This window comes from Passer domesticus, chromosome 2 (genome assembly GCF_036417665.1).
Source record: "Passer domesticus isolate bPasDom1 chromosome 2, bPasDom1.hap1, whole genome shotgun sequence".
Classification (NCBI taxonomy): Eukaryota; Metazoa; Chordata; class Aves; order Passeriformes; family Passeridae; genus Passer; species Passer domesticus.
The window spans coordinates 115,995,022-116,022,792 of NC_087475.1; the positions used below are offsets into that span (position 1 = coordinate 115,995,022).

The 27,771-nt window shown below is 40.5% G+C and overlaps 1 long non-coding RNA gene across 1 annotated transcript in view; it reads left to right on the plus strand.

Moving 5' to 3' along the window:
• LOC135295618 (uncharacterized) overlaps positions 1 to 27,771 on the plus strand; it is a 39,018-nt gene that overhangs the window by 2,392 nt on the left and 8,855 nt on the right. Inside the window, exon 2 of the long non-coding RNA XR_010357747.1 lies at positions 5,680 to 5,830. This is a non-coding gene — a long non-coding RNA (uncharacterized LOC135295618). The remainder of the gene's footprint in view (positions 1 to 5,679; positions 5,831 to 27,771) is intronic.

Consider the following 27,771-nt stretch of genomic DNA (forward strand, 5'->3'; position numbering starts at 1 on the left):
TCCTTTGTTGCCCATCATGAAGTACTGTCCTCTCTTAGAAATGAAAAATCCTGTCAGACACTTTTATTTTAGTTTCTCTTATCTATTTTTCACTCTGCAAGAGTCCCCAATGACTCTTCCAGTGTAGCATTCAATTTGCATCCATTTGTAGCCAAAGAAAAAATTATCTCTGTGTTTTCAGTAGATGATAAGTCTGCCAGGTGCCTCTAGACCATGGCATTAATCAGTTTATGGGAAGCCTCAGCTAAGGCTGGCCAGTCACAGATGAAGTTATACAGTTTTTATATAAATGGACAAAGGCCAAAACCACCTCCTTTCCTTGGGCAAGTGGCATTTTGGTTTTGCTCACACCCACTGAAATACAAGCCACCAGTCCTCAGTGTTAACCCTATTTTGTTAAAGCATTGACTCCAAACTGCCCTCTGAATTGTTTTCAGCCAGTTTAATTCCGTGCTTTCTGCTACAGAACTTCAGCACAGTTAAACCCTCAAGCTGTCTATTAAGACTTAAAACCCCTGAACACTGAACAGTTTTACACATCAGTGCTTGTAAGGTACTTTGGTTAGCTGCATCACAGAGAAATAACTTGCTGGCTTCATTTCTCTCCTGTGGCATCTAATTTCCACTACACAGTATTTAAACCTATTTATTCAGTTATGGGTCTGATAGTTTTGGAACTGGGATCTCAGTATCACTCACATTCTCAAAGCCACCAGTTGTTATGTTTTCACTACATTTTCCAGACAGGAAAGCAGATTATTTCTGTATTCATGATGTTCAATCCATGTTATCAGGTTGTTAAGTTTCTCAGTGAAGTAAAAAAGACCAAATGGTAGCTCCTTGAAAAGGTGCTTTCTAAAGAGATTGAAAAAAAATCCTCAACCTGTGTTCTCATTTCAGAGCCCTGGCAATAATTTAGGCAGCAAAAATGGAACAAGCTAAATCCCCAGTAATTTTTTCCCCTGCAAGGAGTGCAGAAATATAGGATAAATTAAGTTGTAGGGTTACTTGGGTTTGGAGCTTATATGGACTAATACCAGCATTAGGAACTATTCTCTTTTGATGTCATCTTTCTTAGAAAAAGTAAAAGAATGCAGAAAAATATTTATAAAGGCATAAATTATGAACTTGTGGTAGGATTATACTTTGTCTGGTATTAGTCCTTTGAAAATTCACCTGTTTCCTGAAAAGTATAAACTTCTCTTCCAGAAGTGCACCTTCTGATCATAAAAAGCAGACAGATACACTTGAACCTGGTTATGTTCAGCTTCTCTCACAATGGTTCTTATTTAATGCCTCTCCAGGATTTTGTCCCATTGTCTATATTTCAGAGAAAGACAATGTTTGTTTTATCTTCCGACCCTGCAATAAAAATAAATTATTTGTAAGCATCACTTTTGGCACCGTCTGCCTTTTTCTGTGCTCAGCATAAATCAGTGAATGCTTCAGGTTTTTTTAAATTTTAATATTAATATGATCAGAGACTCACAAAATCACTTAGGCTGGAAAAGCCTTCAAGATCATCAAGTCCAAAATTTGACCAATCACCACCTTGTCAACTACATCATAGCACTAAGAGCCCAGTCTTGAACACCTCCAGGGGTGATAACTCCCCTACTTCCCTGACAGTTCCAAAGTTTAACAACTCTTTCCATGAAGAAATTCCTTCTGATGTCCAACTTGAACCTCTCCTCGTGCAACCTGAGGCCTATTCTTCTTTTCCTGTCACTTGTTGCATGGGAGAAGAGCCCTGCCCAACTTGGCTACACCCTCTTCTCAGGGAGTTGTAGAGAGGGATAAAGTGTCCCATGGGCCTCCTTTTCTCCAGGATAACTGCCCACAAGAAACACTTTCTCACTTTGCTCCTGCAAAGAATCCCTCAGTTGCTGTCTATGCATCCTACACTGTCTTTGCAAACATTTGCAAAGCAACAAACTGTAATTCTTGTTTTAGCATCTTTATTTGTATGATGCACATAGGCCTGACATTTGCTGTTTTCTACATTCCTCTGCAGGACTCATTTTCATCCTTGCTGCCACACACCTCCTTTATTGGTAGTTGTCTTGTGTCCTGTTTATTGTGGTTTTCCAAAGCCTCATGAGGTTCTGGACAGACCAGGTGGGCTCAGAATTCCCTCAGTAAGTGCAAATAGTGACAGGACAGGAGGGAATGGATTCAGACTGACTGAGAGTAGGTTTAGATTAGATGTTAAGAAAAAAAATCTTTTGTGTGAGAGTAGTGAAGCACTGCAACAGGTTGCCTGGGGAGTTGTGGATGCCTTATCCCTGGAAGTGTTCAGCACAAGGTTGGATGGGGCTCTGAGCAGCCTGGTCTAGAGGAAGTTGTCCCTGTCCACAGCGGAAGGGTTGGAACAAGACAATCTTTGAGGTTCCTTCCAATCCAGACCATTCCATTATGATTCTCTGAGGTTGGAGTTCAGAAATCAGGGCCAGTGTCAGAGAGTGGTGACCTGGTGATGGAGCTCTGCCTCACAAGTAGATATCACAGATGGGATAATCCTGTTGCCTGATGAATTAGAGCACTAATCACTGCCATTAGCATCAGTGTGCCTTCCTTTTCTTGCCAGACTCTAATGGCTTCCTAAGTGATTATTCCTGAACTCTTCCAACAGTTCCTTTAAAGGGGGACTTATCTGGTCAAAGGAGAACACTGCAGCAAAGATATCTACAGCAGTGTTAGTGATTTAGACTGTGCAATTACAGAAAATGCACACTTCTAGGCTGTACTTCAGCTTATTCTAAGTCGGATTCCTTAAATGCTTCTCTCCAATGCTTGTACAAACCATTCAGGGAAACAGCAACAACCTAGGTATCTGAAACCAAACAAGAATTATTAATATTTCCAGATTCCTGTGATGAACTCACAGCAAAATTTGCCTTATATATAGCCTTATATCAGTTGTAAGTTCTTACGTGTTTTCACTTCTCTCAAGTCTTGTATGTTTCAATTTTTTGACATGGGATGCAAAATCCACAAGATTTGTACAATAAGCAGCTTTCCTACCCACTTTAGCTGAAAACAGCTGAACACCTGAGTGTCTTTGCAGGAGGGGTTTGCAAAGTCTTCAGTGTAAGAGAATTGTTTGCAAAGCCATGAAGGCGCCAGGAGCCCCTCCCCTGCTGAGAGGAGTGGAGGATTTCCTGCCCAGGGAAAGGGAGCACAGAAGGGCTGGCCTTTTATTTTTTCTGCTTCACCAGCAAGAGAACAGCAGCCTGGTAACTATCTGCAGCATGAGCAGTCCAACTAACTTCTCACTCTGCTGGAAGCATAAGTAAAGGGGAAGAATGTTCTAGAATACAAAATGAGACAGATGGTCTGTTAAAACAAATTAGCAGCAGCAAATCTCTCTAAAAGGCAGTTGGGGTCTACCCAGAAAGAAACTGAAAGAGCCAGAGGAAGCCAAATTACTGCTGCTGTTCCAATTTTATGGATGCACAGTTGGGTAAGCCTTCAAAATAGAGGGCCAGAGTATTCCCTGCATGTGTTTAGGTAGAAATGCCAGTAGTGAATTTAGCAATCAATCAGCAGTCAAGGCAAGGCACTCCAAATGTAATATTTGTATTGAATTTTCTGGGCAGGGGTAAGATGAGGCTGAGGGTTCTCTCTCTTTCTCTTTTTCTCCTGTCTCAAATTTAACTGTTGGAAGATTCTCAATGTAATACATCTGTGAATAAGGTAAATGTGATGTTGAGAAGTAGAAATGTATTAAAGCTACTGGACTGAGCAGGTAACTGATTAGGAATCCCATCCAAATACTGTTCTTCTCTTTGGCCTGTGATAATGCTGAGACAGGGAGAATTTCCCCATATCTGCAGAACTAACAAGGCCCTGTTTCTGCTTCTAGTGTTTTAATTCCAGTAGTTAAAATCATGTTAACAAGAACAGCAGTTTCTCAAAGGGAAAAAAACCCTGTTGAATTCTGTGACAATGACATTTGCTTCATTGCAATGAGGGACACCATGCCAGTATGTATAAAACAAGCTGCAAATGGCAAAGCTGTCATCCATGCTTGCACAAAGGTCAACTTCCAAACCAGCAGCAAATGGTCAAAATGAGAGCCCTGTGGCCCAGATCAGAGAAGGTGGCACTGGTTGCCAGGGCAGCATGGACAGCATTGAGGGATGGTGGATGAATAGAATACATTGGGGAATTTGGTTACTGCTGGATGAAGAAGAAACTGGGGAAACCTTGTGGAAGGTCACTGAGTCATCAAAGGTGTAATGGGAGTTTTTAGAGGACAGAACTGGGCCCTTTATTGTTTTCAAAAACAACATAGGGTGGAGCATCAAACCAAAGATGCCACAGTCACCTGCTATGATGGTCACAGAATCCCTGAATGGGTCAGGTTGGAAGGAACCACAGAGGCTCATCTGGGTCCCATCCCTCTGCTGAAGCAGGGTCATCCCAGAGCACATGGGACAGGATTCCATCCAGATGGTTCTGGAGTATCTCCAGTGAGGGACACTCCACAGCCTCTCTGAGTGATCTGTTCCATTGTTTAGTCACTTCACAGTGAAGAATTTCTTCCTCATGTTCAGGTGGTGCTTCCTGTGCATCCATTCCTGCCCATTGCCCCTTGTCCCATTGCTGGGCACCACTGAGCAGAGCCTGGTCCCTGATCTGACCCCTCCCTGCAGACACTGACAGACACTGATGAGGTCCCCTCTCAGTCACTGGGTGACAGCAGAAGTCAGGATATGCAGGCACTGGGTCTGCCCAGACAACATGCACAGGACTGCTTTGTGATTACCCTAACTAGAACTCCCCATTTGGATCCAGTGGCCTGTGTAAGTTCTTCTGTGAGTGGCACCTTGGTTATAAGGCCTTTTTGTTTGCCTTTCTAGAGAAGTCTAACCCACCTCACAAAGACACGCTGTTTCTAGAGGAATGCAATCAGGGGAAAGTACCTGCAATTCCCTCTCAACTTCACCAGTTATAAAGAAATTACTGTTTCACATTGCAGACTTCATCACAGCAACCAATCCTCAAAAATAGAGCACCATGTGTGGGATACCTGCTTACCTCAACTGAGAAACTTTAACTGGAGAAGAAGAATTGGGGATGCTGAAGATGAATCTCATAGCAGACAGGGCCAGGGAAGCAATGTTTGGGAAGCTCAGAGGATGGAAAGTGAAACAAGTTGTGGAGATGCAGTGAAACTGATGCTGCTCTAGTAATATTTGCTGACAGACTACTAAATCAATTCATGGCGAACTTGCACTCCCAGCTCATGCATGAGCCAAAGGACAAGGTCCTCACCACCTGAATCCTGTTCCTTAGAAAGTGCCCTGTCCCTCTGGGGATTTTAATATTCACATGTATTCCTGGTGTCAGTATGCTTGCCAAAGAAACTGCATTTTCTTGGACAAGCATCTCTTTACAGTCTTCAATACAAATATGGGGGTCGGGTCACTTTGTGCCAGTTCTTTATTCTTTACTCTGCTGTACCATGCACAGACAAAGACAGAAGCAATAACTCTTTGAAGTTATTAAGCAGCATTTTCTCTGGAAATGTTGACTTAGATTTACAGAGATAGGGCAGGGAACCAACAAAAGCTGCCACAAAGCAGAGTGAGCAGCAGGGCTCAGTAAAATAGGAATGGATAGAGATAGAAGACTGATACAAAACACTCTTTTTTTCTTTCCCTATCCTTCAAGCCTGGCAGGGGAAAAAAGGACACACCAGAGGAAAAGGGAATCTCTCATCTGTCAAGTGCCCTGGGAGAAGTGAGACAAGTCTGGAATTCCTGCCTATGAACCAGGTTGTGATTAGGTCTGCCATTCAGCTGGATTCTGACAAACTTTCCAGGTAAGTGAAACTGAGATCAGAATTGGCTTTATGAGACAAGATCCTGTTTGTGTGGTCTGATACTGGGACCCCATATCTATTCTTTTACTGTTCATGTGAAAAAGAAACCAAGCTTGACCAGCACTGGTAAAAGACAAGTATGCACAGCTACATTCTCCTTTGCTTGTCCCTACAAAACTTGTTCCAGAAGGTGTTTCATCCTGCCATGTAAATATTTTGTACGTCCTTAGGTTAAATTTTGATTCAGAACAATTTTACTGGAACAAAGCTGCCGGATTTCTCTTACAAGTTTTTAATCTCTCCAATTTCATTATAAGAAGACTAAATGTACTTGTCTAAATGTGAAATTCCTAAAGCACTAAAGCAGACTGAAACAGCTTTTGAGACAGAAAGCAGCCATCTGAAAATGCTGATCTACATTTCTGGCTAAGAAGGAGCAATACACCAACTCTGTGCTTTCCCAGCATCAGTTCACTCCAGCACCAGTTCACAGCAGAGGCTGATTTGATTTTCACTGATTGCCAGCAGCCTCCAGGGGCCAGCTGCTTTGGCAGCTGGACACCAGCCAGGAGTAAAGTGGCCCTGGCCACCAGCCCCTGTGCTGATGGCAGGGGAAGGAGGAGCACAAACCACTGCAGCAAGTGCTCCAAGATTCCTGAAATGGGGCAGAAAACCAGCAGCTGCCAGCCACTGTAGTTTTAAGGCCAGCTTTGACCCAGCAAACTGGTGCAAAACTGTCCTCCTTTTTTCATGGATCTTTTCATGGATCTTGCTCCATGTGTGTGAGCTTCTTTACATTTCTTTTTTCCTTATCTTGTTATATTGGAAGCAAAAAGTAGTTGGCAGTAAGGAAAAAAAAAAACCTCAATATATTTTCTTACTTTCTAAAATCAAATAAACTTAAATTTTGTTCGTTTTCTACGTGTATGCTTATCTTCCTCTTGATCAGGGAATAAAGTCAGTAGAAGGGTATTGTAGGGCCTCCTTAACAATACATGAGGTTTTTTTAAGGGTCAAAATGCTTTTCCTTTTGAATGTCACACGTTGGAAGAAAAATAAAAAACCTCTTTTCTAGTATTATAAGCACACTTAAATATTATTTTCCAGTTATTACTAAAAGTGACATTCTCACACTAAAATATGTTACAAAGTAGCTATAGGTCAATACGACAATTAACAGCAGCCTTGCATCAAAACAAAGTTTAAACAGGCACTTGTGTGTACTTCAGCAGATTTAGTAAATCGTCTCATAAATTACACTACTGTAGCTAAGGTGGCAAAAATTGTTTCAAAGATTATTTGTTTAAATGTCATCTTTTTGCAACAAACCTTCTGCAGGCCTCCAGTAAAAACACTTTTTTTGTCTTTTTTTTTCTCAAACTTGTGTATTAAATGTGTTGCTAGAACTCTTGCAAAAAAAAAAAAAAAAGAAAAATGTTACTAAAGATGTAATTTTTAAATGCTGTTATTGTATATTTTGACTTTTTATTTCAAATTCTCATTTTTAGTAAAAATACAATAGCAAGCAGTACAGAACTCTTCTGCAGTATCAACAGTAGAGTATTGCCAGCAGTCTCCAGGGGCTGCCTTCATATGTCTCTAGATAAATACTCCTGAAATAAAGTTTTACCATTATTTGTTATAGGCAAGAGGATTTGCTTGCACCTGAATTTATTTTTGTGATAGTTATTTGTCCTAAGTGAAGAAAAAGCCCCTCTATAAATACAAGATGTGGGGTTTGTCAATGGTTAGTTTGAAGAAGATATTTTCATCCTTTTCAGTGTTCTTATTAAACCTAAATATTTCACACAATAACCTACTCCATTGAAACCTGTTCAGCGTGTGTGCTTTGATAAATACTATAAACTTTCTAAAAAGTTATTCAAAAGAAGAAAATTAAATGCCAGATTTTGTACATTTTCAAATTCTGAATGTTAAAATATGTGTTTTGTTAACCAGAACTGGGTTATGCTGATTCAGGAGTTGGCCCTTGCAGATTTTTTCCAAAAGTGTTGCCATAACTACAAAGATATTGTTAACAAATTCTTAAATGGAAAAACATCAAATTGTAAATAGGTGTCTTCTTTCCTTCACCTATGCCCACACAGAAACAAGGTAAACATGGAAAATGGGCTTTCTAAATACATAAATACACTTAGATGTAAAATCTAGTGCTTTGTCCACCTAGACAGATGAAATCCTGAGCACCTTTGGGATCCTAACATTTCTAAATACCTCTGCTGTCAGAGGAAACCTATGCTTTCGAGCAGCCCTTCACATCAGCCTGTGTGCACTTCAAAGGTTTCTGTCTAGCTTTTGAAGTGCACTATCCATATCCAACTCTAAAGCTTTTCTAAGTGGAGACTGGCAGCTGCAAAAATAGACTGTAAATCTGGTTTCAGCCAGACTGTAAGTAGATGTAAAGACATATTTTAAAAGGTCCTGGGAGCCTGTCTTGATTACGGTGCCAAGAATTTTTACCTTGACATTTTCACTCAGTAACTCCTCTCCCTAGTGGCCCATCAGAAACCTCTCTGCTCCTCATCACCTCCCCTTAATGCTTCTTAAGACAAAACAGGGCTGGAGATAAGTCCCTGATGTATAGTGCTTCCAATGAAAGGCTGGAGCAAATGGTCAAGGCATTATCTGCAGATAAAAACACAAGTATTCTTTCCACATGCTGCTGTGTGGATGGCAACAGGAACAAGATAAACTCTCTGTGCTTGTGTCTGTAATTCTGTTATTGAAAGCAACTGCTGTGGACTGCGTTCTTGCATTCTCACCCAGAAGCTTCCTCTGCTGCTTCTGTGCTCCACACTGGAATCTTCAGCCCACAGCATTTTGAAGGCACAGAACAGCACTAGGAACTTGGGAACCTAAGTCACCTCTTTCTGTACCATTAGATGTCAAAATGCTTTACAAAGGCAGCAGTCACAGGAACTTCAAAATACAGCTGTAAAAATAAAGGTATATCATAGACACACACATTCTCTCTGTGGTTGAAGTGATCTCTTTAAGCCCACCAAGCACACCAGTGTGAGAGCAAAGAACAGGCCCTTGAAGCTCAGGTGCCCAAAAAATCATTACACCAATGAGCCCACAGCATTGTTTTAGTCTATGGCATCTGGTATTCACAAAGAACACAGATTTTTGCTATAGTTGGAAGTTTCTCATTTGAACATCTCAAATATGGGTCTTCTGAACCCAAACATCATACAATAACTGACAGCCTTTTCCATAAAATGAGGCTGTATTACTACATAAACCATTTTGAGTGGGTGTTTTCCTCTGTAGAAGCAGATGGGATTTTTACAAAGCACCTAACAATGACCATCAACAGGAAAAACATATTTATTGAGACTGAAAGAACAAAAGAACTTCTGGATCCCCCTTTCTGGGAATTGGGTTTAATGCTGTATTTAAGTCTGTTATGGTTCTGTATTTGATTGTGATGTTTGGCACAGTTAGAATCAGCATATACTGAAAATGCATAATTATTTTGAGCTAGATCACCTTAACAGACCTTTGAAGGAATGATGTCAGATAACTTTGTAATATATGGAGCCCACTTACATTGAGCATGTCAAAATTTTAAATAGATGAGTGTGTCAGTGCTGGCAGGAGGCTTGCCTTCTTCCTGGAAGAGTATTTTATTTTGGTTTATATAGCAAAAGAGAAGGGAAAGCATGAGAAGAGCAGTTAAGACACTCTGGATAAATCCAATGTGTTTTGAAAATACCCAGGGAGGTTGATAAGATGTTGAAGTGTTGTTGTTTTTTTCTAAGATTAAAGTAAGAAATTATTACTTTTGATACCTCTGCCAGTGGCTTAAAGCTCTTTCTCCTCATTCCTGTCTGATCACTGTTTTAGAGAAACTGTTCTAGTTCCTTCCTGTGCTCTTACTGATTCCTTTTTTGGTAGTGCTCTATAACAGTGCAGGATTTATCCCAAATTAAAGCACTTGTACAGGCAGTGTATTAAACTGACAGAAAATTTGGCTTACATTTCAACATTTACTGAGAGGTTTTAATTTAACTATGGAAAAACAAAGCTGGCTCATTTTTTGTCTTTTATATTTAGTGTTACAAAATCCATACAGTGTTTAGTGCTGTAGTGTTTTCATAGAAAAAAATGCCTCAATATTTTAACAGTACAGAATAACTTACTATAATTAATATTTGCATTTTTAATAAGTAATGTCGATGATGCCCAAGAGTTGATACTGAAAATTAATTCTCAATGAATAAATTATTTACATAAGAATACACTGGAGGAACAGTAACATCTGGCTTAATTATTTGATTGCCATTCCGATAAGGCTGTAAAATCTAATAAAATTAATTTGGAACAAAAACCCAAGCAACATAGCACATTTGGAGAGGTGGAACCTCTACACAAGTAGTGTCTTGTCTAGATCTGCTATCTAGTGTATCTATTGCATTCAAATGTTGATAGTTGATAGTCATGGAGAGGTGGTGTTGCTTTTTACTTTAAAAAAAAAAATTAAGGTCCCTTCCAATCCAAATACTTCTGTGATTCTGTGATTTTCAAGTTCATATCTGGAAATGCACGTGCTCATATATGTGCACATATGTGCAACAAGCTCTGTGTAATTCAGGCAAGTTCCCCTCTCTCAGCTTTGCATTCTCTCTGTAAGGCCTGTGCAGAGCTCAGCAGGCAGAGAGGGGAGGCTGGGGGAGTGGGAGAAGGAAGATGTGGAAAATAACATCAACCATGCATGAGGGATGGGCTGTGATTAGGATTTTACCAAACTCCAGCTGATTTTACCAAATCAAGTGAGCTGTGTCCAGCACATGCCCAGTGCCCTTGTCCTGTAGAACTGGCAATGGAATGAGCTGGGATGTGATCTCCAAAGCCACATTGCTTTGCCAGGGGGGGTTTACTAGAAGTAATAAAATATCACAGCTCTACACCTACTCCAACAAACCAGGGCATATCCATTCTCTTCCATGAACTCCAGACACAACGGACCATAAGGACCAGTCAAAGCCTTGCCCTCTCTTTAGCATGCAATCGATCTACATACTTTTAATAAAAATATGCATTACAGCAAAGGAAGCTCTAAGCTGTTTTTGTTGAATAACAAGCCTGTTAAGGAGATAGGTTTAAGGATGAAGTACACCCTTGGACAGAAAGTAAATGCCTGGTACTTAAGCAATGGTTCACCACAGAGACAGGGAGGGTAGTCTGATGATTTGCACCATCTGAGAAATGTGACTGATACAGCCTGTAATGGACAGACTCTTTGGGGATGGGAATCAAGATCCCTGATCTCCCTATTCCCTGAAGGATGTCTCATAGAAACTTCATACGGTTTTTAAATATCCTTTTCCAGGCTTTGTGCCTGCTGGAAAGCTTTGCTTATTCAGCATCTGGAGGTGTCAGCTTCAAAAACGATGGCTTAGCCCAGGGGCTTAGCAATTAGACCCTGATCCATTAAGATACTCTGTTTAAGAGCTCTCTCAGCCCACTCCTTGCCCCTCCCCAGTGCAGTAGCAAGGAAAGTAACAGGGCTTTCTGTAAGTAGTGTGCATTTCACCTTAATGGCATTTCAAATGAAATATGCAGTTAAGCAGATTTCATATTTGCAGGAATCCTTCATATTTCCATTGGTTTCAAGATTTCCTTCTCTTCTTTAAGTCTTTATTTATTCCTTGTTTTTTGCTATATTTTATAACTAATGTTTTAGTACTACTGTAGAATTGTTTTGAAATTTTCCAATCCTAGTAGGTATTTTTTTGCATTGCACAAAAAACCCATGAACTGTGGACCATTTCCACAAGAGATACACTATCGCATTTCATGATAATTCTGGTATAGCAAGATAACTCAGCAGGCTAGTCCTAGTCAATACATCAGAGAGAATTGATTATAAATATGTGTCATTAATTTATGGTAGTAGAGGGTTTGTTCATTCTGAAAACTGGGATCTCAGACTGGGCTATGTTTTTAATAAGCATAAACAAAATTGTCTCTGTTTTAAAAAATACTCTCACAAGTTCCAGACATGGTGTGATTCTTGGGGTTGTTCTGTGCAGGGCCAAGATCTGGATTTCAAAGGTCCTTGTGGGTTGCCTTTTGACTGAGGATATTCTGTGATTCTCTGATTCTGTGGTAAGGTTTTACAGCTCACAAAGAGAACTCATGACCTTGGGCATAGCCCACAACGCTGGTGCCCCAAATGTTCTTATCTTCAGGTATATCTCACAATCCTTCCTTGAATCCATTCACAAATAAATGTCATAACCTAGAAGGGAAAAATACAATAATTTTATTTTAGTGATGACATTTTTGTTGGTACCTAATGAGAATATGCTGGGTGTGGTAGGCATAGATTGTCTGTTGTTATAGCCAGTATGAGAACACATACTGTGCCTGGAGACACTGATGTTTCCCAAAGTCCCCCACGTGGAAAGATGGCTCAACCTGCTCTGGCTTGAGTGTCATCCTTTTCCCATTCCCTGCTCTTCAGGACAAAAAAGAATCTGTAAACCCAACAAGTGTCTAGAGCAGAATTGAAACAGTCGCCTCTCTGTTGAGACCTCAGTGGGTCACAGAGAGGCAAACACAAAAGTGTTTTAATCTCATTTGCATTTTATGTCATCAAAATGGCTCTAAGGGTGAACACATTGCACTATAACTAATCCTAAAGTGAAAAAAAGTAGGGCAAACCCTGCAAAAATAATCATATTAGAACTGAAGTGATGAGATATTTGCATTTAAGGAGGATCATTCTGACATTCTGAGCTTTTATTCTGCATTCTTTTCATGCTTTGAACTTTTCACTTATAGCCAAGAGGGTTACAATCTTTTTTCTTCCTTTTCTGCTATTATTTTATGCAATATTTGACCCTATAACCTGCAGTTTAAGAAAAAATGTTCTGTATTGCTGGGTACATAATAAAATGGAAGGAAAGATTTTTTTCTAATAAAGCCTTTGTACAAATTAATATTTTTTGAATGCTGCAAAAATAGTACCCATTTATGCATGGATAGGAACGTGTGTACATACATATATGAATGACTAATGACTGCCTGTGTTCACTGGACACTCTGAGTACACACTTGTTTTCTTGAAGTCTCCAAAATTCTCTCATTCATAGCCTAAAGACTATATTTAGAACTTTTGTTCCTGGAGTGCAAAGTGGATTTTCTCAGATTAATATTTTTGGGGTATTTTATTTCATTGACTGGTCTAATACTGAGTACATCCATGAAAGGTTTCTTGCATGTTTTTCTAGTTTGCTTTAGGAGTGTGAAATATAGGTTGAGTAGCCATTGTTCTACTCTATCAGTTTCTAGACTCTGTAATCTTTTAATAGCCTCTTCAACTCTTATCTGTTCTGTTTCTAATTTCACATTTTACTGCCTTGGTAATATGATTCTAGTGCAGAGAAATCTCCACCTTCCTCACTTTTTATAGTCAATGCAACAATAACTTATATTTTGTTATAGTTCATCATTTCCTTTTAGCTAGATTTTTTTTTACTGAACTTTCCTCTGTGCTCAGTTAGAAAAAACATTACACCAGAAACAGCACAATCTGTTGCTAGCCTCTAACCCTACCAAAACCTATTACCAAACCTCAAATGCAGAGTAGGGAAAATTTAGGCTGACCTGTGTCCTCTCAAAGTCCCACAAGTAGTGATTCTCCTGAGTCAGTTCCAGTGCCTCTTTCTAGGGGCCACTGAGCTGAAAACACACCTTTTGGCTGAATATTGCCTATAATCACTAATTGCCCTGTTTGTTAAAGACACCACTGCATCACAACAGTTTTGCTCAGAGTTTCTTTCCTGGTTGTAATCCCGTTCCCTTTTCCCACTAGAGTGTTAGGAAAATGCTGCAATACAATTCCTATTCCTAAAAATTCTTCCAGTTCTAGCAACACACAAATCAGCCACATTTCAGTGGTGCTCCCTGCTCTGACACAGCTGCTGTCCTCCACTCCTCCTGGCCTTTTCAAAGCTGCAGGAAAAGTTCCTCACAGATCTTGACAGGTGCCAATTCCTTGCACTCATTCAGAAACCAACCCCAAATACAGTCAGTGCCAGTGACAAGGAAGATAAAAGCAAGCCCAAGAAAGTTTCTCCTAAAGTTAATGGCCACTGGGACTCAACCCAGTGGGAATTCAATAGGAATTGCTCCACTGATAGCAAGAGGTAATAAATCCAAGGGCTGTGTGAGTTGTGAAGAGCTCAAATCTGTGGAGCACCACAAGTGTCTATGCTTCTTCTCTTGACATAGACAGAGCAGGGGCCTGAAATCACCTGCCAGTCATCTGCTTCAGAAGAGAAATGCTGAAATTCCCCAGAAACCTGTGATCTCTTGGCCCTATTGCAATTTTGTCTAATGTCTGCTGGTATTGTGTTGGTTAGTGCTAGAGATGTGCACAGTACAGACAAACAGAGTTTTGCAACCCGGTAAACATGTCATTTCTGGATTTTGGAAATAACTGATGAAGACCAGGAAAACATCTGGAAATTCTCAGGCCATGATGCTTCTCCATATGCAAGATTTGTAACATTTTCACAGGGTGAGATCAGCTGTGATTTATGAATAAAAACAGTCCTGTTCAGGTTTTGAGGGATTTTTTACATTAGCATGAAAGCTTCTGAACATTTCTAATGATCCTGGATTTTGTTTCACCCATTACAGCTTGTTGTTATCATTGCTTTCTTTAACAACAGGAGCCAAAACCCAAAAATAAAACCACAAATCTGCATTTAAAGATTTTGTTTAGTGGTTGGTCAAGCCTTCATAGTTTCTTTACGGAATGAGCACCTTTTCCTTCCTGTACTGAATTTAGCTGAAGCTAAATGAATTTAACTGAAGCTACAGAATCTGACCAAAATGTAACAGCATGTCTTTACAAGCTACTTACTTGCATCTATTTTAAAAAGTTACCAGTGAACTCCAGTTAAAAATTAGAATAGTTTCAAACAATTTACCAATGCCGGCTTATTTTCAATCCAAAGAACTCCGAGTATTAGTCACTCCTCCATCTGATCAAATTCATCTGCAAATATTGCTCTTCTCCTCTCTGTCAGGTGAGTTTCTGTGATAAATGTCTTTTTCTCTGCTGAAACTTTGGTGTCCAACTCTCTCCTTCTAACAAGGACATATTTTAAGAGGCACGTGTCCCTTCACAAAATGAAATCTGCAGCTGAGATCTCTAGCAATTCATTGTATAGAGCATATACTATTATTCTTCACAAAATCATTGTTTTATGTGTGCATTTTTTTAGCATGTCCCAGGTTTTGTTGTCATTGTTGTTGTCCCTCTGAATTTTCTGGTCAGTATGACAGATACTTGGGCCTGTGAGAGGGTGGGAAGAAAAGCTTCTCTGCTATAGGCTAGTTTATGCCCTGCCCTGGATTCTAGGAAAATAGTTTCATAAGTGTGTCATCCTTACCATTACCCAAGTTTCCCTGGGTTTGATTGCATCGAGAACAATCAGGAAAATGATGTCTTAAAGAAGTTGTTTCAAATCAATCAAGGGGAATGTCTGATAAGAAGCAAATCCTACACAGATGGGGCAATGCTTTTTTGAGGCCAGATTCCCCCTTTTCCCATGAGCCACAGCTGCTGAGAAGCAGGGCCCAATGGCAGTCATATCTCTAGAGGGGACTGTGGACCACCAAGGACCCCAAAGCACCCCCCAAATTTTTGGGAACTCCACCAGATGACTGCACATGCATCCTCTTGTACATGTTCTAATCTTGTACAACATCTAATGTTGTACAAGACCCAAAGAATCTCCTTCCTGAGGAGGCATCTAGATGTTCCTACAATAATTTTAATATATACAGCCAGATGAACTCTTCTTTTCATGGGCCTCCACCCCCAACAAATCAAAACTGTGACCATTAGTCCAACCATAGACATCAAAATTGCAGTGATCAAGTCTTGTCTCTTCACCCATGATTGATGATATCCTTCGCCTCCACTATCTATCTATCTATCTATCTATCTATCTATCTATCATCTATCTCTGTCCTTTCCTTCTTTTTTTTTTTAAACTTGCTTATTTTCTTCATGGTATTCTCATACTTTTCCAGAAAAGAACCAAAACAGCCACTACCTCTTTTCCATTTCAATTAAATTGTTTTAGAACAAACCTGCCTCATTGACACCGGTCAGTTCATGTTGTTTCACTCTAATCAGCTCAAGGGATTAATTAACAGGAAGTTCAGCTGCCCTGTCTCAGAGGCAGGTCATTACACGCAAGAAAATCTTTTGCATTTTAAAGGCCACTGCTGTTTGCTGTTCTCAAAAGGGCAGGACTTCCCACACCAGCAAAAATTCCACATAGAATGTGAGCAAAGTGACTGGGCACCAACCTTTTCCCAGCTAGTTGACATGTGGGATGTGTGAGTATTAAAAGAAGAGAGAAATGATGGCTGTGACAGACAAGGTGCCCTCATCCATGATCCAGCACCTGGCAGAGCCCACACCAGCACACCATTTTACTGGTGTGTCATGGAGCAGGGGGGTATTGGTGGGATTGAGGCCACTTGCTGCTGATCATAAATAAGCTTATAGAAAAACATGGTTGGTGTCAGCATGGTCGTCTCTTACTGAGTACCCCAAGGGAATGAAAGGATTAAAGGAAAAACAAAAAAAGAAATTATCTCAGCCAAGGTTTGAAAGCAGCTGGAGAATCAAGGATGCAGGTGAGAGAATGCTACAATTAAGTTTGCTCATGCAATCTTAATCCACTCATTGTCCATATGTTTCCATAGCTCAGACAGAACCTCTTTCCATAGGTAGTTTCCCCTTTAAATTGTGCAGAATAGATCTCCTGAGTAACAAAGTTATATGCCGTTATGTCTGCAAAATACTGGACAATCTTTCTGCATCTGTTGAAAGGAGTGTAATAAACAGAGCAGACTTCAGGAAGGGAATGAACAATATCCGTCCTAAGTGTTTCTGCATGATGTTCAGTGCATTACTCCAAGGAGTATTTTTACAAGCCTTGACCAGTTGAGACCTTCTCATTTTCCAGCTGGTCAGCTTGCAGTGTGGATATAACCTTTGCAAAATGCTGATCACTCACTTTTGCAACTGTAGTTGGTGGGATAAATAATTTTAATATCAACATACAGAGAAATTAGTGGGATACAGGTCTTAAATGTTAATGGACCATGTCATGCTGACAGCAGTGTGCAACTACATTTCTAACCCTGGGCCTACCTCAGGATGTTATACAGACCTATACACAAAGGGCTTCACAATGCCAAGTTTCCTGAAAAGTCAGGTTATGTATATCATACTGAAAACTAAAATTAACAGTCAATTTCCTCCTCAGTCTCAATTGTCCCATCTAAACAAACCCGAGACTAATAGGAGCACCTTTGCTCATATGAGTAGAATTAAAGTTTTTTAAAGGCTGTGAAACATTCACCAAAATAAATTTTTTAAAAAATTATATAAATGGTGACACTCAGAAATGGAGATAAAATTAGTGATGAGAAAGATTGCTTTAGTTTCAGTGTTCCTGCCTGACTTGCCTTTAGGATCCTGTGGATAAAAAGGTGTACAATGATTTAAAGAGGACAATAGGGTTTTGTGGGAGTGAGTGCTGAGATGGCTCTGATGACTTGTTCCCAACTTGAGGCTTTTTGTTCTTGTCAGGCTTTTACAGGAGCAGACCCACTTTTGGGGAAGAGAAGCATGGAGCAGATTCTGGACATCTCCTCCTCCTTAGATGTCATCAGCATGTACCCCACTGGTACTCTGGGAATGTAGGATGCTTCTTCTTCTTCCTAAAAGTGCTCCTCTCTCTGCTCTGCATAAGCAATTATGAAAATTAAATGGTTTTGTTTTTTCATAGCAGAGACATGAGAAACACATAGGAAAACAACTCTTCCTTTGCCATTTTTTTTTTGATCCTTTCTACTAAAGTATAATTTTCTGGGGATTTTTTTCCTGGTATGCCATTTCTGGTATGGACAGTTCCAGGTAGAAGGGAGCTATTTTATAATTGTCAGCTTAAGTAACTTTTCCATCATTTTTACTATACTTCTGGTATGGTTTCTTTTTTTCTCCACAAATGATACTACTCTCCTTATAGGAGAGTTGGCACATCTTTACAGCACTTCTTGATTTTTTTTTGGTGATATCTGCCAAGCCAAATTTCACAGTATATAGGAGCAATAAATTCTGTCCCCTAATAGATGGTTGGAATTAGGATAGATGTTTCAATTTTAACCTCTACCCCCATCAGCATTAAGAAGTGACTGCTTGCCAATATAAACCCCACAGTTATCACAGCTGTTTTCCTACTCAAATGTTGACTAAAGATGAGCTTCTCAGACAACATTAAAAGGACAAATGATAGTCTGTTAGAGAAATTACTCATTCTGCAGCAGCAGTGTTCCCTTCTGAGCAACTGGTCCCTAAAGCTGGAGCAATAATTAAATCACTGTAAGATCTGTGTATAAGATAGTTCTCATAAATACCCTGGTATTTGCCTGTATGATCAATTTAGCTTTGTCATTGTCATCTCCATGGACCTGCATTCAGGCACATCCTACTGCCCTTGCATCCAGCTGAAGAGAAATGGAAGTCGAGGAGCATTAAGTGTACCTGGTCTCCCCCTCCCTCTTCACCCCAGTTGTGCTATTCCTGCCTTCTCTTAGCCTCTTGAATGGCATTTCTGGTAGGAGACTGCCTTGTATAGGCACAAAGAAACACCAAGAGTATACAACCACTGCAACTGGAAAGATCTCTCTATGTGCTCAGTACCTTAAAATTTGATCCCTTTTTTATCCCTAGTCTGTATTGGCTTCCTGTTCACTTCCTCTGTCCTGATACACAGTTGTACTCCCACACACTCATGCTTCTAGATGTTTCCCAGCATCAGATCTTCATCCTGCTCTGCAGAGAGAACATCTCCTGTGAATAGTCTCCTGGCTGATTTTGCTCCAGGATGTAAACTTCCCACTCATTCACAGCCTCCTCTGCCCACAGTAGCTTTTCACCCCCAAGTCACAATCCGGTGCTGTTCTTAGTCCCAGCTTTTGTGTAACTCAGGGTGCTCTTCTGACCTTTTCCAGGCAGCTTTGGCTGGTCTACTGCTGAGAGATCCAACCAGGTTGCTACTCACCTGTTTTCTGGTAATTCTGTACAGCAACAACTTATACTGTTACCCTTTATTACAGAAACAATTCTCTTTCCTATAAAATCAATAAAAATATGGGGTGACAGGTTAACAGGCCAGGCAATGGAGATGGGATAGAATATCAATATATTTATTAATACATTCCAGATACTCTTGGCTTAGATATTATTCTTAATTGTATATCTTCTGAGGGATCTCTTTGCTTTACCATAGTGGGTATCAAACTCAAATTTACCCATCCCCCATAAATTTGTTGCAAAACTGTAAAATAATTAAAGAGCAAATCTAATGTGTTTACACTTGGATTTAATCCTGTTCCCAACATGGAGATGCTAAATTCTGAAAAGGAGTTTTCAGCTGCAGTCTGTAGGATTTATCTCCAAGTATGTAGGGGATACAATTAGGTGAGAAGTGTTCGTCTCCTCCACTGTGCCATTTAACTCCCAGAAAGTCCTTTTACTTCAAGCACAGCTCTCTGCATAGCTGTCACACACTATGTAGAAGAGCTGTTCAGTCTCTGCCTTTGCTTATTTCATAGGGGTTTGCTGGCAATCAGATTTAGCTGTACAGGCAAAAGCTCCCAATCTCTTGGCATGGTCATCCTGCTTCAGCTTCCTCAATTTTTCAGCCAGCAAGGGCTAGAAATACCAGGGGGAAGGGAAGGTTTGACATAGCACTGCAGCCTTCTGTCCAGCTGAGTTAGCACTGAGAGGTGCCTTGGAGAGCAAATCTCACCTGCCAGAAGATCAGGATGGAAAATACAGGGGTAGAAGCAGAAAGATGCTTTCTTCCTTTGCTGCACAAAGGGGTGTTTCCAGAAATAACTTGCTTTGATTTACTGAAACAGAATGATAAAGCATTTTGGAGGTTTTAAGTCCCACAATAATAAAATACCAATAACCCCTCCAGCTGATAAGACCCGTCTTGTAAACAGGCTTTACATTAATTTAGGCAATGTACAAATTTACACTTTAAAGAAAAAAAATAAGAGAAAAGGGAAATAAACAAAATAAAAATTAAATTGCATAGCCTATTTTAAACTGCAGCACAAAAGATTAATTATATATTACTCCTATTTCTCAGCTCTCTGAGAACTATGGCAGTTGACAATTGAATACATCTTTATGTTTTGCTCAATAAATGGAATTGCTGCCAGTGCTTAAGATTTTGATATGTTCATAAAACATCCAGTCTATTGCACCATGACTTTTTTAATGGAGAAACCCAAACTCTAAAACTCAGAGGCTAAGCAACAAAAAAAACCAAACCAAACACCCTGCAGACATCCATACTTTTAAACGTTTATTTCCTCTATTTTAAAGAAATAATTTCTCATCCTAACTCATAATCTTTCCAAGAATTTAGACAGATTTCAAAAACTTAAATCAAGAGGCTGAATATGAAAATACAAAGCCAACTTGTTACAAATCTTGTCAGATTAACACAGGCAAAATCAGACCCTAAGAATTTTGCTGGGTTCAAAGCAAAGAAATTGGAAACCAAGAGAGGTTTTGGCTCATTAATTATTGCAGTGCAAGCCTGGATTACACTGAACAGCTCTCTGGGAGCCTCAATTCTTGTATGGAGAGATCTGGTGTTTCAGATAGGATGATTCACACTCACATCAGTGATAAGCATCTGCACAGGTAGTAGTGGGCTTCTCACAGTACACTCAGGGCAGGCAGAGTCCATAAATGCCTTCTTTATCTCAGTCGCTTGTACAAATTTCCAAATATGTGACCCTGGTGCTGACGCATCCAAGTAGTTTTCCATTTTCAGTGAAGGAGAGTGTGCTGAAACTTATCTTGTCCATATTGTAGATTGCCCTTTCTATTTATCAAACAATTTACTATTTAAAATTATTATTTAAATATATACAATTCAGCTGGTTCTGGAGACTATCTCCCAACATTTTAGAGACAGAATTAGAAATACATTCAAACAGGCATGGTGCATGGAGAGAAAATTTGAAATCATGACAAACACACTAAAACTAAAATTGAATTTTGCCAATAGACTATGAAAAATTTTCAGGCTTTATTGATGGTTGATATGATATTGAAGGTTAATTTGTATTTCAGGTTTGCCCATTTTTATGTAAATCATGTTCTTGTGCAGGGATTTTGTGATAAATGTAATGTTTGTCAGAAATAGCTAATAACAGTAGGTGCATCACAGGCAGATTTTTCTAGAAAGGCAGCTTGGCTCTGTTGATTTCCATGAGAGTAAAATCCCAAGTTCAGTGAACTTCAGAGTACAATGAATTTCAGCAGGTCTAGACTCTCACCTTGTACATGGAAGAAAGGAGAGGCAAGAGGGAGTGAGGAAGGGAAGAAAAGTGCTAAGCAAAAATACCTGTCATCTCTGCTTATCTCTTATCTCCATAGGGTCAGTAAGTGATAAAGCGGGAGTACAGACCACGTGGGACAAAGAGAAAGAGAGGAGTGAAAAGTATTTTCTTTGGAAGGGCTAGAAAAATCTCACAGAGGGGAGCTACAGATCTGCATATTTAGAGCCTGCATAAAGCAGCAGTTGCACAGGGAAAATGAGCAGCTTTGTGGATCTGCTTGGGAAAAGCAGCAGTCTGGAGGCACCTGAGAGCCCTGTTCCTGAGCCAAGCAGGAGAAAAGCAGCACAGTGGCTGATTGCCCATCCACACACACCCAGAGGTGATGGATGGACCCGCTAGATTTTAGTTTTGTTGTGGAGAAGGCAGAGAGCTGTGCTGCTTTGTCATGAGACACTGCTCCGCCAGGACCTGCGCTGTCTTGTGAGCTAGTTTGATGTTCACTCTGTAACATTTGCCTGATATTGCTTAAAAGTCAGCATTTTCTGATATCAAACACCCTCTAGCAGTTTAAAATGTTGGGGTTAGGATTAATAAATCCCCCTCACTTTTATGTCCACATTTTTTTCTGCTGCCAGAAGTCCATGAATAATTGTATTTAGGCAGTTTCATTGCACTGTTGTGGGCAGAAAGGGTCATTTGCACTGAAAAACCTCTTTTCCTCTATAAAACCAGTTTTACTGCCAAAAATTGAACAATGGCCATTTAGTCCTGCTGAGGGTGGAAATGCACTTTAAAACATGACCTTAATTTTTAATTAATGAAATTACTTCCATATGTCATGGAAATACAAGGGATTCTGCCATCTTCACTACTATAAATATATATATCTATATAAATGAATTAAATTTTCTTTCTGAGGTGAATATGAAGTTAAATATATGAAGCAGAGCAGGTCACTAGCTGACTACTTTCTCTTTTAATTTTGTATAATGCTGCAAAATTTAAATCTCAGTTGGAAATTCAGCAAAGCTTGAAGATCTTCAAAGCTAAGAATTTGGTTTTCATCCCTTTTAAGTTTATAAATAAAAATTTAAGGGAGCTCTCGTTAGGTATTTTGCATAGTTCAAGCCTGGGTCATGTTTTGTATAGAAATATAATGCAAACACCAAATTTGGAAGAATTATAAACAACTGCTTCATTTTGGACGACTTATAAATATAGCCCTTACTTTTTTTTTTGCATTTCAAAGTTATTTGAGATGTGTTCATGATCTACTGTTTCTTACTATAATTAGTAATATATTTAAAGACAAGTTAAGTCATTAAGGTAAATAATATTTTCTTCCAGATGCTGGAATCAGATAAATAGCAGAGACTGGGTAGTGTACAGACTTAGAAGCTGATTGCACTATTAATACTTTACTTGGCATGTTCCAACATGCTGGTTGTATTTTGGTTTTAGGTGAAATTCACTTCCATGACCTGATGTGTACTGTATTTGTGAGGTGTCCCAATGAGGGCAGGAATGATGAATCTGACTCCATGTTCTCAGAAGGCTAATTTATTGTTTTAAGACACTGTATTTTATTACAAAATACTATACTATACCATACTATACTATACTAAAGAATACAGAAAGGATACTTACAGAAGGCTAAAAGATAATAATAAAAACTCGTGACTCTCTCCAGAGTCCAGACACAGCTTGGCCCTGATTGGCCAAAGAGTAAAAACAACGCACACCAGAATCCAATGAAACAATCACCTGTTGGTAAACAATCTCCAACCACATTCCAAATGAGCAAAACACAGGAGAAGCAAATGAGATTATTGTTGTTTTCTTTTTTCTCTGAGGCTTCTCATCTTCCCAGCAGAAAAATCCTGGGCGAAGGGATTTTTCAGAAAATATGAATGTGACAGATGTGATTAATAGATCAATTTAAAAATTGAATTGGTGCAAGTGGAGGTCAGTGAACTAAAGTTTGCAGGACAGAATTGACATATATGGGGCAGGATTGTAGAAAATACATAAAACATTTGTATAATTCAGACTCAGAAATGGACAGTGATATAGCTTTGATGGCAGCATGAAGATTCAGCAACAACATGACCTCAGTGCATAAGACCAGCATGGAGGCCAAATATTCCAGTGGCACTGCACCAAGCTATGTGTTTCTAAATGCTGCTGGCACCCAACACCAACATTTCATGGTGTCAGCCTGGGGAGGAAGCACATTTGGGTCTGGTACCAGCCAGACCACTGCTTCGAGCAACAGTGCCTGGCCATCTGCTGTGGGCCAAGGAGAGGTGAAAAAAAGGTTTCTTGGGTGTAGTGATATTTTTACACATTTCATTAATGATCTTGGATTCTTGTCCAGTTCCTGAAGAGAAAGGACATTTTCTGTCCCCCTGTAGTTAGTGAATTGGTGTCACTTTTGGTCCTTGCCAGTGGAGATGTTGCCTCTCCACTGAACAGCAGTTTCTGACACCTGCAAGAGCCATGGGCACTGCTGGTTCTTTCTCTGAGACAGGTGAGCCAGAGATACAGCATGGCTGGAAGATTAGGTTCAACCTTTTCATCCTCCAGTGCATCATCCAACTTGTGCAGATGGCACATGGTGAAACTCCCATCTGCAACCACTTAGAAGTGAGCATTTCCACTTGAGGGTTGGTTCCTCTCCTGAGGCACCCCAGTGTGTTTTGCACAGCTACAGGCTATCCATGCAAAACATTTATATTGGATTCAGGTTGGCCCTATATGTAACAGGATAACAGTACTGCTGGAAACATTCATGTCAATCTGTAAAGCTTCAATCTTGCCAGGAAATCTTGATTGCTTTCTTTGCCAGAATTATGAAATTAGTAGGGAAGGCAAAGTGTGGCTTTTTCAGCTGAAGACAAGCATTTAATCAGTGTGTCATGATACCCTGTTTTAAGAATTATTTTAATTGCCTTAGATAGGAACAGAATCATGTGGGTCAAGAATTAGCTGAAGGGCTATAAACAAAGGATTGTGTATGAGAAATCATCGTGCTGAATGCAAAGTAGAGAGTGAAGGAGTTTTCCTCTTTGTACAACTCCAGGGTTCAACTCCAGAGCCACCATTTAGTTTCTAAAAAATGGTTCACTCAGGACTTCAGGGAAGGCACTAAGTTAGGGGTTGTGAAACCCTAGAGAAGTGAGAAAGAACTCGCCAGGCCAAGGCTCCAAAAGCCCAGAAAAAGGTGCTCCAATGCTCACCAGTTTCAGTTCGGGCATGTGCTTAATGAAATCCCATTGCCAAGGCTTTTTTCCATCTCTGTCTTCTGAGTCTTGTGGTCCTTTATGTGCTGCACGTTAGAGGGGAGCAAAAGGCTGCTCTCACAGACCTGCTCATCAGGAAAATGGGGAGTTGGAGTGGAAGCTAATGCCAAATGGTTCTCCCTCCTCTTCAAATCCGGCCGTTCCTGCACAACAGTCGACAGTGACAGGCGTGGAGAAATGTGGCCAGCTGGAGGGCAGCAAAACTGGCAAGTGGGGTGGCATTTTCTCAGGCAGGAAATATATTAGAACATAATATTGTTTTTAAGAGCCAGGAAAATGCCACCACAGGAGGAGGATGGTTAAAGAGCAATTAGAAAACCACAGAGAGGCATGGCTTGTCAGAGTTCTCTTTTTAAATTGTGGACTTGTCGCAGTGGGAACAACCTCTTGTATGGGCCAAACACAAAGTTGTGTTTAAAATCAACATCTTTAAGGAGTCAAATTTAAAGTCTCTTCAGATGGAGCCTGCTGTAAAGCAGCTGGAAACCTCAACAGCTTTGTATGAGGTGACCCAGTAGCTACTTTCCTCTCCAGTCTCTTTCACGGAGGTGTGGAGAGGATGGTTTTGAGCCTGCTGTGAATTCCATCCTAGTGACTACTTAGGGTTTGATTGAGAGCTGCTCCACAGAATCTGATTTCTTGGGGGTGTTAGACACATTAAACTGTTTGCTGACCAAGTGGAAAACTGCCCAAAAGAAGTCAAACATTTGTTATCTTTGGACTTTAAAAATGCAAAACAAAACAAGGAATCCCTTCACCACTTCCAATGGATTGGCAGGTGTTCTGCCACCTCCAGGAGAGCAGGGCTCCATCATGACTAAACCAGTCCCTTCTTCCCCCATATTTGTATGTTGAGCACGTCACCATGGGATGTGGAATATCCCTTTGGTCAGCTGGGGTCAGCTGTCAAAAATCCTTGCTGCTGGGGTGCTATGAGAGGCAGAAAATGGCTCTGTGCTGTGCAAGCACTGCTCAGTGAAAATGAAAATATCCCTGTGTTACCAACACTGTTCCAGCACAAATCAAAAACATAGACCCATACCAGTCAATATGAAGAAAATTAACCCTATCCCAGCCAAAACAAGAACAATGTGTTTGCTAGAGGACCAATACCTACCAGAGAATAAAAAGATTTTGGAAACCTAAATCGTTTCCTGGATGATGCATGTCTGGAACTCTAGATTACAAAGTCATAGAATATGTTGAGTTGGAAGAGGCTTACAAAGATCATTGAATCCAACTCTCAGTCCTGCACAGGACAAGAATGACACCATGTACATGGTGTTCATGGTGTACCTGAGAGTGTTGTTCAAATACTTCTTGAACTGTCTCAGGTGTGATGCTGTGGCCACTTTCCTGAGAGCCTGTTCCAGTGCCCAACCACCCTCTGGGTGAGGAACCTTTTCCTGATATCCAAACTAAACCTCCCCTGACACAATTTCAGGCTATTCCCTCAGTTTCACCACTCGTCAACAGAGACTGGTGCCTTCCTCTTCCCCTCACAAGGAAGTTCTAGCTGAAGAGGTCTCCCCTCAGTCTGCTTTTGCTCAGGCAGAACAGACCAAGTGCCCTCAGCTGCTCCTCATATGGGTTCCCCTCAAGGCCCTTCATCATCCTGTGACCCTCCTTTGACACTCTCTAACAGTTTAATATCTTTCACCAGCACTCGAGGTGAGGCTGCCCCAGTGCAGAGCAAAGCAGGACAATGCCCTCCCTTGCCTGGCTGGAGGTGCTGTCCCTGATGCCCCCAGGACACGCCTGGCCCTCCTGGCTGCCAGGGCACTGCTGGCTCACATTCAGCTTTCCATAGGCCAGGAAAGGCCCCCAGGTCCCCTTCCATGGTGCTGCTCTTCAGACACTCGTTCCCCAGACTGTGCACACAACCAGGATTGCCCTGTCCCAAATGCAGAATCTGGCACTTTCACTTGTTGAACTTCACATGGCTGGTGATTGCCCTTCTCTCTAATTTGTCAAGATCTTTTTTCAGGGCCTCTCTGCCTTGGACAGAGTCAACAGCTCCTCACAGTTTTGTATCATCTGTAAACTTGCACAGTATCCCTTCCAGTTCTGTGACCAGGTCATTTATGATGATGTTGAAGAGCACAGGGCTGAGGATAGAATTCCACCAGTGACAGGTCGCCAGTCTGATGTCCCCTCAGTCACTGTAACCCTGTGTGCCCAACCTGTGAGCCATTTCCCACCCGTCCCATGCTGAGTTTATCCAGCTCTGGGATTTTACCCAGAAGGATCCTGGGAGAGAGTCAAAACTTTACTGAAACCCAGAAAGATCACATTAACTGTCTTCCCTTGGTCAGCCGGGTGGTTACCTTGCCACAAAAGGAAACCAGGCTTGATAAGCAGGACTTCCCCCTCGTGAAGCTGTGCCGGCTGTGACCAAGGGCTGTGTTGTATTACAGGTGTTTTTCAGTACTTCCCAGAATAATCTCCTGCAAAACTTTATCAGGCCAGTGGGAGACTGACAGCCTGTAGTTTCTGGAATAATGCATGAGGTAATGGATTTCAATCTAAACCATTAAGCACACCAGCTTTGTTCTATCTCCTACCATATGAAAGTCACTTCAGTACTTAGAAAGCTTGTTAGTGATGTAGTGGATGTTAATCAAATCTAATATACAGCTTCAAGTGACAATGTTACCATGGGCTGGGTCTTTCATTTTCAGGTTTATGCGACAATTTGACTACTTTGAGTTGCTTGTTGCTCAGTCTCTAAGGGAGATTCCAGTTTTTGCACCTTTTTTAGAGACTATACCTCTCAACAAAAGCCCACTAATACACTAGTGAATGTTTGGTTTTTTCCTGTGAAAAAGGTGACTGAGCATCCCCACAAGTACCACTACAACCTTTAGACCATTTGCATTTTGTGCTACTGCAGGATTCTCTTCTGCTGAAAACAAATGCATTGATGGCACTGTTTAGATGAAAGATAAAACTGTTTCATTTCACGCCAGTTTAATAATGTGAATAATCTGAATGTAAGTCAGTTATGGGTGTTGGATCTAGCTTCTTCCTTCTTTTTTTTTATTTTTTTGCCTTGGGTATGCTAGCAATGAGCAGCTTTGCATGACCAAATAAAAGCTGTTTTGCCACCTCTCTGTAGCAAGGGACATACTGGAAGAGTGGCATACACAACCTTTCTCCACTTGTGCATCCATCCTGAGCAAGCAACAATCTGTCCCTCAAGAT